The sequence below is a fragment of the Petaurus breviceps genome, unplaced genomic scaffold (assembly GCF_028583685.1).
Source record: "Petaurus breviceps papuanus isolate PSGF00001 unplaced genomic scaffold, PetGlider_PUasm1.0 563, whole genome shotgun sequence".
NCBI classification, from domain to species: domain Eukaryota; kingdom Metazoa; phylum Chordata; class Mammalia; order Diprotodontia; family Petauridae; genus Petaurus; species Petaurus breviceps.
The window spans coordinates 1057054-1070822 of NW_027186380.1; the positions used below are offsets into that span (position 1 = coordinate 1057054).

The 13769-nt window shown below is 40.0% G+C and overlaps 1 pseudogene; it reads left to right on the plus strand.

Annotated features, from left to right (window-relative positions):
- Positions 1-40: 40 nt before the first annotated feature.
- The window catches only part of LOC138173105 (zinc finger protein 721-like), a 74129-nt pseudogene continuing 60400 nt past the window's right edge, over positions 41-13769 (plus strand).

Sequence of the window (13769 nt, forward strand, 5' to 3'; positions counted from 1 at the left end):
TGACGTCACCGCGTCCTCTCCGCCCGTGTTCGCCAGGCACGGGTGGCGGCCAGGGCAGCAGCAGTAGCAGTAGCAGCGGCGGCGGCGGCACCGGCAGCGGCAGCGGCAGCAGGGGCAGTCTGGAGCGGCGGCTGCGGCACTGGGCAGTGCACCCCAGCCTAGGGAGAGAGACCCGCAGCGGTGCGTCCTGGTCCTGCCTGGTGGGAGCAGTGGAAGGTCTCGGGGGCAATAGCTCCAGCCGACACCCCCAGGGAGGGGAGGTGGGCTTGGGGGCTCCGCTCATAACCATCACGGGGCACTTCATATATATAGGAATCAGAAAAAGAGACCGCCCGGTCTTCCCCACTCTCGACACCAGACCCCAGCCGGGACCCAGGACCCCGGGCATCCTTACTCCCCTCCAGGATTCTGGGATTCCAGGATTCCAGCTCCACCCCTTCAGCTGGGGCTCAGGACTGGAGGAGGATGTCTTGCTCCCCAAATCCTGCCTTACCCAGGCCCCTGGCCCCTCTCTGTCTCCGATTTTTTTCCCCAGTTCCCAAGTGCCCGGCCAGAATTCAGGGATTCTCTCCTAGTCTCTCACTCATCTTGGACCCTCTTCGAATTCTGGGCCCTCCTGAGGATCTTTCCATCCACCAGACTTAGGACCCTGAGTTCGCCCACCCCTCAGGTCGCCTTATCCTCATAGGGATGCTATCTCTCAGTTCCAGCTTTCCCCTGGCCAATTCCCCTTCTATCCAGCAACTAGCCTCGATCCCTGCCAACTCAATCAGGTGTCTAGACACAGTATGGGTGTGAAGAATGGAGGAGGGAGCGCAGGGAGAGGTCTGATTTAGAAGAACTCAAGGATCTGTCTGCGATCGGTCCAGCAGGGACACCAAAGGCCCTTCTGCCCCTTGGGTCTTCAAGGGAGGAATTTGGGTGGAAAGTAGAACAGAATGTAGGGTATTGTTTATTTTCAGAATTTTAGTTGCCAAACCTGAGCCTAACTATGCTCTTCTCTTTTGACTTGACTCTCTCCACTGAGGAAGGCAGGACCAGGGACTCTCACCCTCCTTAAGACCTTCCCCTCTATAGGTCCTAGTGGGGATGGCCAGCCTCCTTTCTTTCGGGGGAAAGGAAAGACCCTTTCCCCTCAAGTCTTATTCTCCTTCCTCAGCTCATCCTGCTGAGTATTCAGGCCTGACCCAAGAGTGGAGCATGGAGCAAGAGGGTATGGCCCCAGCAACCTGGAACAAGCCATCCCAGGTAAGTGCAATCAAGTCACAGATTTGACAAGCATCTGCACACATGAACATTTCTCCTGACATAGAACAGCAAAAGAAGTTTGCATGTGAATCCATCAATCAATCCACCAATATGTGGAAATGATTTCTTTTAAAATATATTAAATTTATATTACATACTAACAACATTGCCATGTGTGTCATTGCCCCTTCTAAACTTGGATTTAATCCCTTTGTTGTGTTTTAATGGATTGATAGTCTTTATTTTATTTTATTTTTTTACATCTCTAAGCACTACTCCTAAGATTTCTTGTCTTTCTACACTTTTTAAAGCTCTCTTCTAGAAATTAATTACAGTCAAATAACTTCACACATTAGTCTGGTCTGGACATGCTCTGACCAGAGTGCTGAAGTTCCAGTTTCAATCACTAGGAATTGTCCTTCTGTTTCTGCCCACTTCACTCTGCCTCAAGTCATACAAGTCTTTTCAGGTCTCTCTGAATCCCTCCTATTACTAAGGTTTATTTTTGCGGCACAATATTCTATTTTACTCATTGAGAATATTTTATTCAGCTGTGAGAGGCAGGTAGGTGACCCAGTGGAAGAGAGTGCGGGACCTGGAGTCAGGATGTAAATTCTAGCTGTGTGCAACTCTGGGCAAGTTACTTAACCTCTGTTTGCTTCAATTTCCTTAATTATAAAAATGGGGATAATAACAGAACCTTCTTCCCACGTTGTTTTGAGGGATTGGACTAGATAATATTTGTAAAGTGCTTGGCACAGTGCCTGGCATACAATCCATGCTATATTAGTATTTCTTATCTTCCTTCTCCTCTTTTCTTTCCCCTATTCCCCTTTTGATTTGGTTTCCAGTTTTTGATACAGCCAAAAGAGCTTCTGTGGTTATTTGGGCATGTATAGGTACTTTCCCCCTTTTTGATCTCGTTGGGGCAGCAAACATTTTTTCATCCCCTATTAAATTGGATTGAGTTCCAAATCACAGCATCTGAAGGTATCAGGCACTTCATCAGTCAAGTCTCCTTTGTCACATGCCCCAGCAGTCCTAATTATATCTAGGAAGGGGAGCCCTCCTTGTCCTGTGGCAGCTCATTTGGATTTTGGACAGCTCTGTAGGAAATTTTTCTTCCAATCAAGCCTAAATTTGCCTCTTTCCAATCTTTCCCTTCCTCTTATACCTAATTTTGTGTTCTTGTGTGACAAAAAACTCGAGAGACAAAGTTTTTGGGCAATTAACAATCATTTTATTAATCATGCTAGCTAATAATCAATGAATTAATTGTCATTGGTTTCTCTTGGAAAACCAAAGACCCCCAATGAAGACACTGAATTCTCTGATGAGAGAACTCAACCCTGATTAGTGGACATTTAATGAGGAGGTGGGTTAGAAGTCTTCAGCTCTTCCTGCTGAGAACTCAGCCCCCTCCAGCAATCTGGACAGGAGAATCCATCTCCACCAAGACTGCTCTGGCTGGTTTTCTCATTGATGAGCTGGGTCACTATATTGGTAAGGGAATTTGAAGATCTTCCCTGCCCCTTAATGGGCCTCACTGGGAGCCCAACAAGAGAAGCTTGCTTAGGGGAGGCTTATTTTTCAGGAAGGCCCACACCTTTTGTTATTTTCTAATTAGGCAGTGGATCAATCTGGGTAGTTGTTGAGCCCCCTGGCTTTGAAAACCCAGATGCTGGTGCTTCTCTCTCTGGTAGCTAACTATGTATGTATGTAATGGTCAGACAGCTAGAAGCCCTGTCTGTTGGTATGTTGAATTGTGTTATTTTCTCTGTATTTTTTTGTCTGCTTTTAATTTCTGTTTGTATTTTCTGAAGTTCAGCATGCTGACTTATTACCCTGAACTAAGTGAATGGTATATATGATTAAAGTAATGTTGTTAACCCTTTTTGAGATACTTTCCTTTAGAAAAGAAAATCAAAGAACCTATGCTAGCAGACATACTGGGTATGCTAGGGTGCTTGCTGTTACAGTCACCCTAAATTCTAATGGAGGGGCAGAAGGACAGGGCTGTTCTCCTTGGGGTAAGAACTCACCATGACTGTGCTCTGTTCATACTCCCCCCTACCCTGATTGGGTGGGATCCAGCCCAAGATTGAGGAACATATTCCTGAGAGTTAAGAGTAATCTCATCAATCAGCCATATCCTTCAGAGACTGACTGACCTTCTTTAGGGGCTGGGCCCTACATGAGGAAATAAAGGAGAAAAAGCCTGGATCCTAATTTAATAATTGATACTTAATATAATAGTAAAATAATAATTTCTCTCACTTCTTGTCAAGAATTTTGGAAGGAAGGGAAGAAGGCCTAGGGGGACCTTGTTAGTTGCCAAGGCTGAGAGCTTAACTACTACCCCTTATATTTTGCTTTGAACCTTTCCTCTGAGAACAGAGGTACTCTCACCAGCCCTTTGTAGCTTGCCCTTTGTAGGTCCTTGTCCTGATGGTCAGTTTCTGACCTGGGAGGGGAAAGGCAAGATTCCTTCCCTTCAGTGATCCTTCTCTCTCCCCAGCTCAACCTGCACAGGATCCAGTCCTATCTCAACAAGGGAGCTTGGAGTTATAAGGAATGGCCTCCGGCACCCACAGGGCTCCATCTCAGATCAGTGGAGTCTGTCTACAAACTTTACAAATATCAGCAAATATGAACATTTCCATAGTCATAGAAGAACAGCAAATGAGTCATTTCCCCCATATGAACTTCCTCCTCTCTTTTCTGTGTTTTCTCTTGCTTGTGGACATTTTCTATTCTTTTTTTTTTCTTGTGCATCACTGGTATTACCCCCATCCAGCTTCTTGCCCTGCTTGGTTTTTTCAAATCTGTCTCATGTAACACATATGTACAGTCAAGCAAATCATCTTTGCACATTAGTCTGCAAATGCTTTGACCTAAAAGTGAACTCTGAAATCTTTCCCAGCAGTTTTCCTTTACAGTATCATAGATAGTGCATAACTTTCTCCTGGTTCTTCTCACTTCATGATGCTCACTTCGCCCAAATCTTCCCATGTCTCTTTAGTCACTTCCCAGTCCCTATTTCTTCAGGCACAATGCTATTCCATTTCACAGACTATATATTATTCAGTTATTCCCCAACTGATGGAGAGCAGCTGTGACTATTTCTGTACCTATGGGTCCTTCCCCTCTGTCTTTGATCTCTTATTGTTAACAAATACTTATTCAACTCCTATTAGGGATGATTGAGTTTTAGAATCACAGCATCTCAGTGGTGACAGGGACCTAAACAGTTAGCTCTGTAACCCTTGCATGGTCCTAAAATCCCCACTGCCACACACCCTACCTGGCCTTCCCTCCTCCCCCAATAGTATTTTGTTTTCCCCAATTACACATAAAGATAGGTTTCAACATTTGCTTTTCTAAGATTTTGAGTTTTGGGGTGGCTAGGTGATGCAGTGAATAGAGCACTGGTCCTGGAGTCAGGGGGACCTGAGTTCAAATGAGGCCTCAGACATTTGACACACTTACTGGCCCTGTGACCTTGGGCAAGTCACTTAACACCAATTACCCTGACCTCTCCCTTCCAAGTAGCAAAAAAAAAAAAGAAAAAGATTTTGAGTTTCAGATTTTTTTCTCCCTCCAATTCTCTGCTCCCTGCCCAAGAGGGCAAGCGATCTGGAATAGGTAACACATGTATAATCATATTAAATATACTCCCACATTAGTCATGTTGTGAAAGAAGAATCAGAACAAAAAGGAAAACTCTATAGTTTTCTCTGGATGTGGATAGCATTTTCCATCATGAGTCTTTTGGAATTGTATTGGATCCTTGCATTGCTGAGAAGAGCTAAGTCTATCAAGATTCGTCACTTGTACAGTGTTGCTGTTACTGTGTACAATGTTCTACTGGTTCTGCTCACTTTGCTCAGCATCAGTTAATGCAAGTCTTTCCAGGTTTTTCTGAAGTCTGCCTGTCATCATTTTTTTTTATAGCACAATAGTATTCCATTACATTCATATGCCACAACTTATTCAGCCATTCCCCCATTCATGGGCATCCCCTCAATTTCCAGTTCTTTGCCACCACAAAAAGATCTATAAATATTTTTGGAACCCACATAATGTTCATATGCCCTTGGAAGTGAGTGTTCCTGAGGGTGGAAATCAACTTTTTTGGTTTATAAGTAATTTAAAAATGAATATTATAATGAGAGGTGGGCTTATTTGAAATGAGATTTGATCTTAAGTCTTCCTGATTCCAGGACCAGAGCTATATCCACTGTGAAAAGATGACTCTTTTTCATTTCTCTTGATATTCTTGACCTTTTTGTTCTTCCTTATTAATTTTGTTATTATTTTTCTAGCTCTATAAAATAATTCTTTGATAGTTTGGCATGACACTAAAAAATAAACTGATTTATGTAGTTTTGTAATTTTTATGTAGCATTGACATTTTTATTATATTGGTTCAGCCTACCTACCCCGTTAATATTTCTCCAATTATTTAGTTTCTTTATTTATGTGAATAAATACTCCCCTTTTACCTATTTTTTTCAAGTACTTTATGTAGTATTGGAAATGTTCTTTAAATGTTTAGTAGGATTCACTTGTAAATCCATTTGGTCCTGGTTTTTATTTTCTTTTGGTAGTTCATTTATGTTTTTTTCAAACTGTGTTCATATTATTTGTGTGTTTGTGTGTGTGTGTGTGTGTGTGTGTGTGTGTGTGTGTGTGTGTGTGTTGGCAGATAGACTCCCAGGGATTTTATACTGTCTGTAGCTATTTTAAATGGGAATTCTCTATCTCTTCCTGCTGGATTTGTTACTGAAATGCTGGTTATTTCTGTTAGTTTATTTCATATCCTGCAACTTTTCTGGTGTTAATTTTTTACATTAGTTTTTTTAGTTGATTCTCTGGAGTTATCTAAGTAAACCATCATATCCACTGCATAAAGGATTATTATTTTCCTCTTTGCCTATCCTAATTCTTTTGATTTATTATTCTTTTTTAAATTTCTGTAATTAGCATTTCTAGTACAATATTGAACTGTAAGTGAAAATGGCCATTTTTGCTTTGCCCCTGAACAGATTATCCCCATTACAGATACCAAATTTAGACATATGTTACTTATCATTTTAAAGAAAGCTCCAATTGGGGGTGGCCAGGTAGCACAGCAAGTAAGAGCACTGGCTCCAGTGTGGGGATAACCTGGGTATCGAATCCAGGCTCAGACACTTAGCATCCACCCAGAAACACCTGGCCATGTAACCTTGAGCAAGTTACTTAACCCCAATTGCTTAGGGGTGGCCAGGTGGCTCAGCGAGTAAGACCACCAGCTCCAGTGTTGGGATGACCTGGGGATCAAATCTGGGCTTGGATACTTAGCATCACACCCAGAAATAACTGGCCATGTAACCTTGAGCAAGTTACTTAACTCCGATTGCTTTAAAATAAAAAAGAAAGCTCCATTTATTCCTATGGTTTCTAGCATTGTTAATAGGAATGGGTGCTGTATTTTGCCAAAAGCTCTTTATGTATCTATAAAAATAACCCTATAATTTTTGTTACTTTTGTTGTTGATGTGGTCAATTATGCTTATAGTTTTCCTAATATATTGAACCAGCCCTGCATTCTTGTTATAAATCCAGCCTGACATAGTACATAATCTTGGTGATATATTCCTACAGTCTCTTTGTTAATATTTTATTAAAATTTTTTTTTCATCAATATCCATTAAGGAAATATATCTATTTTTCTTTGTTTCATCTCACTCTGATTTAGGTATCAAGGCCATATTTGTGTCAACGAAGGAAATTAGTAGGACTCCTTCTTTAATTATTCTTTCCAAACAATTTATATAGTATTAGAATTAGTTGTCCTTTAAATGTTTGGTAGAATTTACATGTCGGGGTGGCTAGGTAGCACAGCGAGTAAGAGCACCAGCTCCACTGTCAGGATGACTTGTGGATCGAATCCGGGCTCAGATACTTAGCATCACACCCAGAAATAACTGGCCGTGTAACCTTGAGCAAGTTACTTAACCCCAATTGTTTAAAAAAAAAGAATTTACATGCAAATACATCTAGTACTTGAGGTTTTTCCTCTGGAAGTTCACTTGTGGCTTGTTCAATTTATTTTTCTAAGAATAGGTTATTTAAGTATTTTATTCCTAGTTTTCATCTGGGCAATTTATGTTTTTGTAAATATTCATTCATTTCATTTAGATTTTCAGTTTTATTGGCATATAGTTGGGCCAAATAACTGCTAATAATTGCTTTTATTTCTTTTCATTGGCTGTTACATTACATACTGGTAATTGCAAACATCAAATTAGCTAGTGTCATCTATTTTATTTGTTAAAGTCATCTCCTATTTTGTTTACTAATTCAATGGAAAATTTTTATTTTGTTAATTTTTCCTTTTATTTTCAAGATTTCTATTTTCTTTTCAAATTGTATTTTAACTTTTTAGTTTTCTAGGTTTTTAGTTGCACACCCAATTTGTTTATCTGATTATTCTCTCTTTTACTGATGAAAGAGTTTAGAGATATAAACTTTCCACTAAGTACTGCTTTGCCCATATTCCTCAAATTTTGGTATGTTGTCTAATTGTTTTCTTTGGTGAAAATTTTTTTTGTTCCTATAATTTGTTCTTTGACCCATTCATTCTCTAGAATTATGTTATTTAGTTTCTAATTAATTTTTTATCTTTATTGAATGAAAATTTTCTTGAATTATGGACAATAAAAGATGAATTTGATATTGTGGTCTTGATTTTGAGGTTTTATGCACAAATACTGGGTCAATTTCTGTTTATGTGCCAGGCACAGATGAGAAACAGGTATATTCTCTTTTCTTTTTTTAATTTAGGGGATATTCCCTTTTATTCTCATTTAAAATTTTCAAGAGGTCTAGCATATCTAACTTCTAAAATTCTATTCAGTTCTTTAAATACTTTGGTTTGATTTATTTAGGTCTGAGAGGGATAAGTTGATATCCAACACCATTATAGTTTACTGTATATTTCTTCTTGTAAGAGATTTAACTTATCTTTTGGAATGTATATGCTAAGTAATTTTGTGCACATATCTTTAGCATTTATATTAATTCGTTGTCAATAATACCATTCAGCAAAATATAATTTCCCATTTATTTCTTCTAATTAGGTCTATTTTTGCTTTTTTTCTGAGATCATGATTACTTCCCCTACCTTTTTTTTTTACTTCAGGGGAAGTATAATAGATTTTACTCCAACTTTTTATTTTAACTATCTTTCTGTTTCAATGGTTTTTCTTTTTTGTTATTTGTTTCTTTTTAGTTTTCATCATTCATTTCCACAAGATTTTGAGATACAAATTTTCTCCCCATCTTTCCCCTACCCTCCACCCCAAAATAGTGAGCCTATTAAATACCCCTTTCCCCAATCTGCTCTCTCTTATATCCTCCCCCATACCCCCTCAAATTTCTAGTAGGGCAAGATGGATTTCTATACCCCAGTGCCTGTATATCTTATTTCCCAGTTGCATGTAAAAAACATTTTTTTTAACATTTGTTTTTAAAACTTTGATTTCCAGATTCTTTCCCTCCTTCCCTCCTCACCCACCCCACTGGGAAGATAAGCAATTCAATATAGGTTGTACATGTATAGTTATGCAAAATGTTTCCATAGTAGATATATTATGAAAAACTAACAGTATTTCCCTCCATCCTATCCTGTCCCCCACTTATTCAGTTTTCTACTTTGACCCTGTTCCTTTTCAAAAGTGTGTGCTTCTAACTACCCTCTCCCTCAATCTGCCTTCCCTTCTATCATTCCCCCTCTTATCCCCTTCCCCTCTACTTTCCTGTTGGGTAAGATACCTAAATGAGTGTGTATGTTATTGCCTTCTTAAGCCAAATTAAATGACAGTAAAACATATATATGTATATACATATATACATACATATATATATATCACCTTCAACTGTCCTCTTACTGAGAAAAGTCTCATGAATTACAATGATCATTTTTCCATGTAGAAATGTAAATAGTTCAACTTTAATAAGTTCCTTATGATTTCTTCTTCCTGTTTAGCTTCTCATTCTTCTCTTGCTTCTTGTATTTGAAAGTCAAATTTTCTGTTCAGCTCAGGTTTTTTTTTTTTTATCAAGAATGCATGAAAGTCCTCTTTTTCATTGAATGACCATATTTTCCCCTGAAGCACTATACTCCGTTTTGCTGGGTAGATGATTCTTGGTTTTAATCCTAGTTCCTTTGACCTCTAGAATATCATCTTCTAAGCCCTTTGATCCCTTAATGTAGAAGCTGCTAGATCTTGTGTTATCCTGATTATGTTTCCACAGTACTTGAATTGTTTCTTCCTGGCTGCTTGTAATATTTTCTCCTTGACCTGGGATCTCTGGAATTTGGCTATGATATTCCTAAATGTTTTCTTTTTGGGATCTTTTTCAAGAGGCAATCAGTGAATTCTTTCAATTTTTATTTTGCCCTCTGGTTCTAGAATATCAGGGCAATTTTCCTTGAGAATTTCTTGAAGGATGATTTTTAGGTTCTTTTTTTGATCATGGCTTTCAGGTAGTCCAGCAATTTTTAAATTGTCTCTCCTGGATCTATTTTCCAGGTCAGTGGTTTTTCCAATGAGATATTTCATATTGCCTTCTATTTTTTTGGATCTGTTTTATAATACCTTGATTTCTCATAAAGTCATTAGTTTCCATTTGCTCCAATCTAATTTTGAAGGAATTATTCTCTTTAGTGAGTTTTTGAAATTCCTTTTCCATCTGACAAATTCGGCTTTTTAAGGCATTCTTCTCCTCACTGGCTTTTTGGGCCTCTTTTGCCATTTGAGTTAGTCTATTTTTTAAGGTGTTATTTTCTTCAGTATATTTTTGGGTCTCCTTTAGCAGACTTTTGACTTGCTTTTCATGATTTTCTTGTATCATTCTTATTTCTCGTCCCAATTTTTCCTCCACTTCTCTTACTTGAGTTTCAAAATCCTTCTCGAGTTCCTCCATGGCCTGTAACCAATTCATAAGTTTCTTGGAAGCTTTTGATGCAGGAGTTTTGACTTCATTGACTTCTGGCTCCATGTTTTGATCCTTTTTGTCCCCCCAAAAAGATTCTATGGCCTGATTACACTTCCCCTGCTTGCTCATCTTGCCCGTCAATTACTTGACTTTTGAGCTCTTTGCCATGGTAGAACTCTGCTTCCAGAGAGGAGAGCTTTGTCCCAAATCACTGGGGTTTTTGCAAATGTTGTCAGAAGTCTGAAGAGGGCACTTTCTCTACAGCCACCACAAGCTCTGGGACACTGGCCACACACCCCAGGACCACCACCCAATGCTGTGCGACCCAGATCCAAGCTTTGACCAAAGCAAGAGCAATCACCCTCTGAATGGTCGCTTGGTCCCCCTGTTAGCTGCAGGCCATGAGCTCCAGAGGCAGCCACGTGTCAGCAGCTCTAGCTGCTGTGCCCCAGCCACCTCTCACCCCAGGGGCAGGGCCCTGAGCTCTTCTGTCACCTAGTTCCAACAGAATTCCCAGCTGACATTTTACTTTCTCTTTGACATTTATGGGTTGAGAAGTATGGAAACCACCACAGTTGCTGGTGATTCACTCTCCTGAAGTCTGCTCCGGCTGGTCTGGGCTGCTGGTTAGGGCCACCAGGGGCTTGGAGAAGCTCATGTGGGACTGTTCTTGGTTCCTAGTGCACTGTGACAGACTGTGATAGTAATGGGATATAAAAATCCCCCTGTATTGGCTTGGTTTTCAAATTGATTGTCTTAAAACCCAGAGCTTGTTAAGCCCACCTGTGGGATGGACTTGTTGATGTGAAAAGACAGTCTTGAACTGGGAGGAGCTGGTGACGTAGATTTGGAGAGACAAGAGAGAGGCAGAAGAATTTTTTGAAATCAGCATCCTCATGGAGGCAGAGAGAGAGACTGAGAGGATTGTGGAGGGCCACTTTGAATCACCCTGGACTTTTGAGAGCTGCCAAGGACTGGGGAGACAAGGCTTAGCAAGGCCACAAGATACATTGCCAGTCTCTTCATTAATTCATCCTCTGTCTGTAGAACAGTCCTAGAACCCCTGAAAACATTAGCAAAACCCTCTCTCAGGATTTCTGTAAACATACAACAAGAAAATCCTTCTTCAGGGCTTCTGAACCAACAGAAAGGTTCCCAGACCCCTGCAACAACAGCACTGCCCTTCACCAGTGGACAGTATTCACTCTCTGTCTGCAGGACAGTCTCAGGAGCTCTTAGCCAACAGCCAGGTTCCAGGACTTCTTCAACAAAAGGACTGTTTTTCACCAGTGGACAAATCTGGCAAAACAACATCAAAACAGACAGACAAAGTACCAGCAAAACAGCCATGTCTCCTCAGTCCTTGGCAGCTCTCAAAAGTCCAGGGCTCCTCCCAGTTCAGGACTGTCTTTTCACATCAACAAGTCCATCCCACAGGTGGGCTTAACAAGCTCTGGGTTTTAACACAATCAATTTGAAAACCAAGCCAATACAGGGGGATTTTTATATTCCATTACTATCACACAAACCCTTCTTATTGGCCTGCCAGTCTGCCTTCAGTGGAAGATTTGTTTCTCTCTGTTACTTAGTGGGTTCTGTAGCTCTAAAATTTGTTTAGAGTCATATTTTACAGGTGTTGGAGGTGATTGTGATCAATAGTTTTTCTTTTAAACAATATATGGTTGGGTTCTGGTTTCTAATTCATTCTTCTGTCCAATTCCATTTTATGGATGAGTTTATACTATTCACATTCACAGTTATAATCACTAACTGTATTTCCCTCCATCCTATTCTGCTATACTTTCCCTTCTCTTTTTCACATTTCTCCTCTGTATGGGTTTATTTTACCCACAAACTCTTCATAGAATTTTCTTAATAAAGTTTCTTTGTTTATTGCAATTTAGGTCCATTTTGATGAGAAAGTAATTTCACATTAACTTCTCTCTCTGACTTCTCCATAGTTTTTCATAGATCACAAATAAACAGATACTTGATTGCTGACTCCATATAGTCAAGAACTTCACAGTAAAATATCTCTGAACTATTTTCCAACTGCCAGAACAAACTGCCCTCCTCAACATTCCATTTGGCTCTTAAAGATTATGGTTTTAAATGTTGGCTCTGACATGACCAGTCTGACCTTTGGCAGAGTCAAGTTGAGTTCTCTAGGCCTCAGTTTCCCTCTCTCTAAATCAAGGAGGTTGGATTAGATAAAGTCTAAAGACACTTCCAGATCTAAATTCTGTAGCTTTTGGTGTTTCAGGAATCAGTGACATTCAAGGATGTGGTTGTGGCCTTTAGCCAGGAGGAGTGGTGCCTCCTGGACACTTGCCAGAAGCTGCTGTACAAGGATGTCATGCTGGAGAACTCCTGGAACATGCTTTCCCTGGGTAAGGGTCAACTTGCCTTTCTACACCACCCCTAAACCAGCTATTTCAATTCTGCCATTGAAGGGAATGTCTTTACTCCACCATCATTCCCTGCCTCCCAAACCCCAGCTACCAAGTGCACATTGTTTCAAGCTTCTATCTATTACTGGAGAACAGAGATTTCTAGTTCCCCTTTGTCCAAGAGATAGGGTGTTCCTGCTCTCTAACATAAAAGTCTACATTTTATCTAATAGGAAGCTAGCAGCTTTATCTGTTGTTCCTTAAGCTGTTTCTTTCAGATTTCAGGGAGCTTCAGGTCAAAGATTAAATAAATCATCATTACAGAATCTCTGACTTGGCCTGAGACTCACCTCACAGACTTCCATGTGAACCAAAATTTCCTCCCTGAAAGGTGTTCAATCAACTTTTACTTGACCTCCTGTGAAGGGAAATCCTACTTTTTCTGGAACCCCTACTTTCTGAGGCAACCCCCTTCACCTTTGGAATTGTCTAATCATTATGATATTCTACATGATATAAACCTAAATTTGCAGATCATTTAAACTAAGCCTTATTTCTTGGGCTTAACAGGGCAAGTTTGTCTTTATTCTTCCTTGATATTCCTCTCAAATTCAAGTGAAAATGATGGGAGATATAGAATGTTTACATTTTTCATGGAGAGAGACAGGCAAATAATGAATTTTGTAATTCCAAATGGTTCCATAATCTTTTCCCTGCTGCCTCCAATAGTTCCCATTACAATCACATAGATCATCCAAAAGGGTGCTTGGCACCATCTTCTGGCCCTTTATAGCTTATACCCTTTCCTTGAAAACTGAAGAGAACTAAATTCTGAAGTGCTCTCTGTCCTCAGAACTTCCCTATTTACCATGAGCAGGGCTTCCAGTTCCCAAAGAAGATCTGATCTCCCACTTGGACCGAGGGGAAGTACCATGGATGTTGGAGAGTAAAGATTCAATAAACCCCTGTTCAGGTGAGTGAGTCAGATCAGGAAGATCCAAGGCTGTTACCTCAAGAAGTCAATATTTGGAAATGTAGGGCACACTTAGAAATATAGGGAACTCCTCAAAGCTCTTGAGGTCAGCTAAAAATGGCTAAATCTGAGCTCTTTGATAGACTGTCCTTATCAAAAAAAGTTACTTTT